This window comes from Plecotus auritus (assembly GCF_963455305.1).
Source record: "Plecotus auritus genome assembly, chromosome: 9".
NCBI classification, from domain to species: Eukaryota; Metazoa; Chordata; class Mammalia; order Chiroptera; family Vespertilionidae; genus Plecotus; species Plecotus auritus.
Genome location: NC_137783.1, coordinates 46,398,192 through 46,404,191, shown reverse-complemented (window position 1 = coordinate 46,404,191; position 6,000 = coordinate 46,398,192). Strand labels below are relative to the sequence as shown.

The 6,000-nt window shown below is 41.4% G+C and overlaps 1 protein-coding gene across 3 annotated transcripts in view; it reads left to right on the top strand.

Annotated features, from left to right (window-relative positions):
• Positions 1 to 3,648: 3,648 nt before the first annotated feature.
• Positions 3,649 to 6,000, top strand: part of MICU1 (mitochondrial calcium uptake 1) — a 205,594-nt gene continuing 203,242 nt past the window's right edge. Inside the window, exon 1 of one of the 3 annotated variants that reach the window (XM_080642102.1) lies at positions 3,649 to 3,884. The gene's annotated coding sequence lies outside the window, so the exon portion shown is untranslated. The remainder of the gene's footprint in view (positions 3,885 to 6,000) is intronic. The other 2 variants (XM_080642101.1, XM_080642103.1) reach the window with 2 other exon arrangements.

Sequence of the window (6,000 nt, the reverse complement as noted above, 5' to 3'; positions counted from 1 at the left end):
GAGCATCAACCTATGAACTAGGAGGTCACAGTTCGATTCCTGATCAGGGCACATGCCCAGGTTGCAGGCTTGATCCCCAGTGTGGGGCATGCAGGAGGCAGCTGATCAATGATTCTCTCATCATTGATGTTTCTATCTCTCTCTCCCTCTCTCTTCCTCATTGAAATGAATAAAAATATATTTTAAAAAATAATGACTACAATTATTAGCAAAGAACAACCTCTGCAATATCACTGGATCATAAGTCTCTAGGTTGCTACTCATCATATAACATATCCTCCAAAGAAATTTGTAATGGAAGACTCCATAGGTTTTGAAATACTATAACATAATCTGTGGAACCCTGAAGAAAAGTGTAATGAAACACAGAGCATCTCATTGAATTAATTTTAAAGAAATTGAATCAAAGCTCTATAAAATAACACTTTTGCAGTCAAGTGCTTGTTGAAAAAGATGTTTTGCTTTTTCCATTGGTGTAGCGTATTAGAAACTGCTGTGGTAACATCTTGCGTTATTTTTTTTTAATGTGATAAAGGCAGATGAACTATAAAATGTTTGAAATACAAACACCAGTTTCTATTTTAGCTGAATGAAATTAGCTATGTACTCTTTCTTCTCATAACACAGATCTTATATACCTTTGAAATACTGAAGATGAAATAAAGAAATCATGTTTTATGTGTGATAGTACTATGGGCAAAGACCAAATCCATTTCTTTGTTCCGTGTGGTTAGTATTCATCCCCAAACCCATTATTACATGGGAATCACCAGGGTCACTTTTAAAAATCCAAATGTCTGAGCACCACCCTGGTCCACTTAAACAGCATATCTCATGGTCCAGCGATCTGTATTTTTTCCATCTCCCCAGATAATTCTGAGACATTGGATCATCAAACTAATTTGGGAATTATTGAACATGGCATAAAATACATTTATACCAGAGTGTAAGTCTCTTTATATATATAAGTTGCTCAAGGGCAGGAACTGTGCTTATAAATTTTTATAAGCCCAGCACCTATTATGAGCCTTGCATATAGTGAGCACTGAATATATTCATACTTACAAAAAGAATTTTTACTTCGAATTTAATTGGAGTTTTAATATTAGTTTGTACAGGGGATATAAACCCACTTTAGTGTTATTATATATTCATGTGACAGGACCCACCTTGTACAGCAGCCTGAAAGACAAACATAATTGAATTGGTGGACTGATTTCTAATGCAGAATGTAGATGTGTTCGGTTATGAGCCTGAATTCTGCTAACTTACTCCATGCTCCTGAAAAAGAAAGAATACTCATAAGATTGGTCTAGTCTGGAAATTGTCTCTGTCTTGTTCCACTTTCTACTAAATGTTCTACTTGATGCCAAAATGGTTAGACAAAGAATCCCATAGTAGGTAACATTTGTATGGTTTAAGGCAGTGGTTCTTAACTTGTGGTCTAAGGACGCCTGGGGGTTCCTGAAACCCTTTCCAGTGATCCATAGATCAAGCCTTTTTTCCTACTAACAATAAGGTATTTGCCTTTATCACTCCCATTCTTTGCGTGTACAGTGGAGTTTTCCAAGGCTACCTGATGTGTGATTTTGAAACAAACTAAGAAGAAAAGATATAAGAACCAGCTGTTTTCTATGAATAGACATTAAAGAAATTGATAAGAATGTAAAACCATGCTGTTCTTCTATTTTTTAAAAATGTAGTTATTATTCATAAAATATGTTATTTGTATTTATTATTTTTTAAATGACTAAATAAAATTTTAAAATGTTATTGAATGAAAAATGTTGTAATTTCTAACATAATAGGTATTTATATGTATAGCACACATAAATAAAAGTTGTTTGGAATAGTCCTCAATAATTTTTTTAACCCTCACCTGAGAATATTTTTCCATTGATTTTCAGACAGAGTGGAAGTGAAGGGGGTCGGGGGAGAGAAACGTGAGAAACACATTGATTGGTTGCCTCCCCCACGTACCTTGACCAGAGCTGGGGATCGAACCTGCAACCGAGATATGTGCCCTTGACTGGGAATTGAACTCACGACCCTTCGGTCTGTGAGCTGATGCACTAACCACTGAGCAAGCACCCAGCCAGTGCCTCAATAATTTTTAAAGGGCTACTGAGAACAAAAACTATGAGAACCACTGATTTATGTTTTTACATATTATTAAATAATTTGCTCAAATGGTTATTTAGTTTTATATAGACAAATATTGCCTAAAATCAGGATTGAATTGCATCAGTTCTTAAACATTGATTTTTTTTTCAAAATTCATATATTGATCACTTCTTTTTTCCTTGTTCTGAGAAACAGTTGACTCAACTACTACTTAAGGTTTCATGAGTCTCCAAAGTGTTCCATAGTAATCTAGGACACAATTTGAAATTCCCATCATCAGGTAATGAGCATGCTGCCTGGGAAGGATACCATGCTAAGTGCCTACTAATAAATGGGGAAGGATTTCTTTAACCAACTTCTCATTTAATAAAGAACAGGCTCTAAATGGAAAGACACATAGAAAAGGTACATTTTGATAGCTAAGAAACAAGTCAGGAGAGATTTTTAACTGCCGAGGCAGGTAGATCCCGAGGACAACAGATCAAAGAATACTGCTTAAGGGTAGTACCGGACCAGGTCTGTGTCCCAGCCACATACAGCATTTACGCGTTATTGGGGTCTGAGCCTGTTTCCCCACTTGCAATTAAATAAAAGCAGTCTCCATTCATAGGGTAGTTGTAAGCAAACATTGGGTTGGATGTAAAGGGCTAGCACAGTGAACAAATAATTTGTTCGATAATTGGGGAGGGACGGTCCTCTGAGAAGAAATGGAGAAAATAGTAGTTTTGCTTACTTCACAATTTAGCTCAGTTATAGTTCTGTTGCCTTCTTTTGTTTCCAACCTTGTAGCCTTTTCTGCAGCTCTGCTAAAGAAATTCTTCAGGATTTTTTAATTTGAAAGTTCTCTCCTATCATAATAAAAATATTTTCGTTCTGTTTCCATAGCCAGAGGATCCCTCTCCATCCTCACTTCTTATAGCAACAATAGAGAAAAACGTATTAGTAGCTTAGGGCCTGGCCAGCACAGCTCAGTGGTTGAACTTCGACCTGTGAACCAGGAGGTCACAGTTCGATTCTCAGTCGGGGCACATGCCTGGGTGGTGGGCAGGGACTAAGTGCTCCAGTATATTAGTTTGCAAAGAGAACACTTGAAAAAACCGTACAGTAGAGGAAATGATGAGGTTTCTAAATTGAAAAAAGTTTCAAGATCAGGTAATGAGGAAATTTTTACCAGAAGTCTAAAACCTAAACGCAGTTCAAAAGGAACAATTCTCAACTCTGGTCAATTTTCTTTTCACGGACTCCTTTTCACTTAGTCAAACGGTACCAACGAGGTGACAGAGGGCACAGTACAACTCTGGTCAATTTTCTTTTCACGGACTCCTTTTCACTTAGTCAAACGGTACCAACGAGGTGACAGAGGGCACAGTACAACTCTTAGATTTCTATGAAGTGTGTGTGTGTGTGTGTGTGTGTGTGTGTGTGTGTGTGTGTGTGTGTGTGTGTGTGTGTGTGTGTGTGTCTTAACCGCCTAAACACTGAGGGGGCGGGGCCGGGGCCGAGACGGGGGCGGGGCCTGAGGGCGGGGCGGGGCCGAGGCAGGGGCGAGGCGGGTTGTTTCCGTGTCCCCCGCCTCCCCACTCCTTTCCTCCGTGCCCCTCCCACACGCATTTCGCCACTATCCCGACAGGCTCAGCGGCTAGAGGAGTCACCTGGAGGTGGGCGGTGGTGGAGGCTTGTCTCGTCCGCTTCTTCGACTCTATGGTTTTCTGAGGTGGGAGGATTTGACGCAGAAGCAACTGGCGCTTCAGCGTGGACGGGTGAGTGCTGAACTCTGAAGGGTGTAAGGAGACAGACATTATTTATGGAAGGCAAAATGGAAGGGGGTGCAAAACGGCTTTAGGGACCTGGTCTCCGGGGCCGGCCGTTTGTCTGCTCTGGGCTCAGGCGACTTCTCAGATCGGGCGGGGGTCGCTGTCTCTCCCTGAGGCGCCCGTTCGGGGGCTGGAGAGGAGTCCTTAGTCTTTGCTGCTTCGCGTTGGCCGCTTTTCTTGACTTCACCCGTCCCTTCTCTGTCCCGGGAGAAGTTCTCCGGGTGCCGAGTTCCCTCCCAGCCGCTGGGTTCACTTGGGCGCCGGCGTCCGTCTCCCCACGGGCGACCTGGAGACACAGGTAGACTGGATCGGTTCCATTGGCATTTGTGGGTGTGGTTGGAAGTGGGTGGGGAGTTTACAGTTAGATCTCGGATGGGGAGAAGTATCAGTCATTGAAACGAAACAAGTGGAAAGTCAATGGGGAACCGAAGGAGCAACACAAAGTGCAGGCTTCTTGGACTGTTCAGTTTTTGTTTTCTCCAGTGCCTTCCCGGTCTCGTTCTCTCTCAAGTTTCCTTCTCACCATCCTATCCTCACCCACCATACGATGTTGCGAGAATGAGCCAGGTGTTATTGACTCTATGAGAATGTTGGCAGAAGAGTTTAAAACGGACTGTTAAGTTGCTGTCTCTGTGATCTTAATGTTTATGATTTCTTTACCTTGTCTTTCAGGTGCCTCAAATATATTGTAGGTATTTGAAATATTAGAATAGCCATTTTATAGCTAAAGGACTAAAGTAAAATGTTTTCTCCTCCCTCGGGTACCTGGAAAGACCCATTTTCTTTCCATTATGTTATAAATAGATGTGACTATCACAGTGTTTTGGGGTGGGTTCTTGGATATACCTTTGTTTATGTTAAAGCATCCCTTTGGGTCATGTGTGCAAGTGATCTTACCGTGGAAGAAAGGAGTTTGCAGGTAAAGTGAAACAGTTTTGAGTTGATAGCAGTATGAGACTTTAGATTTCATTAAAACCATGTGACCAACTAGTAAAATGTAAGCATCTTAAAACATAGATGTTGACCAGGATGATCAACCTGCTGTCTTACTGGTGTTGGATAAGGTAATGAGCTTGTTGATTATCACCTTATCTTAAGAACTTTTAAGAACCTTCTACCTCTTGTGTGAGGGAAGGTGGCTCTGGCCTCCAGCTACTCTTTATTGTCACCCTTCATAGGTCCCTGATTATCTCTTCCACTTAAGAACATCACTCTGGCTACCTAATTATGGCAAGAAAGTGTCATTAACACCTTCTAAGTGTCCTTAATTACTGAGGATTATAAAACAGAGTAATACTGGCAATAAGCATAGGTTCAGGAGTGGGTTGTATGTCTTGGGAGAAAGAATTAATTAATAAAAACTAGTAAGAAGAGTACAAAAGTGTGTATTGCTGTCTTTATAATCTATAGAATATTTACTATATTTAGTAAGTAGACTTTTTACATTCTCAAGGGGTTCATCTTGAGACTGACTTTTCTATGGTATCCTATATAATAAAAGGCTAATATGTAAATCGACCAAACGGCAGAACGACCAGTCGCTATGACGTGCACTGACCACCGCGGGGCAGACACTCAATGCAGGAGCTGCCCCCTGGTGGTCAGTGCGCGCCCACAGGGGGAGCGCTACTCAGCCAGAAGCTGGGCTCACTGCTGGCGAGCGCAGTGGCGGTGGTGGGAGCCTCTCCCGCCTCCACAGCAGCACTAAGGATGTCCAACTTCCAGCTTAGGCCCACTCCCAGGACATCCCCTGAGGGCTCCCAGACTGCGAGAGGGTGCAGGCCAGGCTGAGGGATCCCCTGCCAAGTGCACGAATTTTGTGCACTGGGCCTCTAGTTTAAGAATAAAACAATAGTATGTAATGTCTCCCATAATGCAATATTATGCAAAATAATTATAACTGAAAGATTTAATTGACCCTCCAGACCTTATATTATTTAACATTATACTAAAGTAATTGATAGTTATTAAACCTAATGTGGCCACTTTTAATCTTTCGTTTTACCTCCTTTTTAAAAAAATTATCTTTATTGTTGCAAGTATTACAGATGTCCCCTCTCCC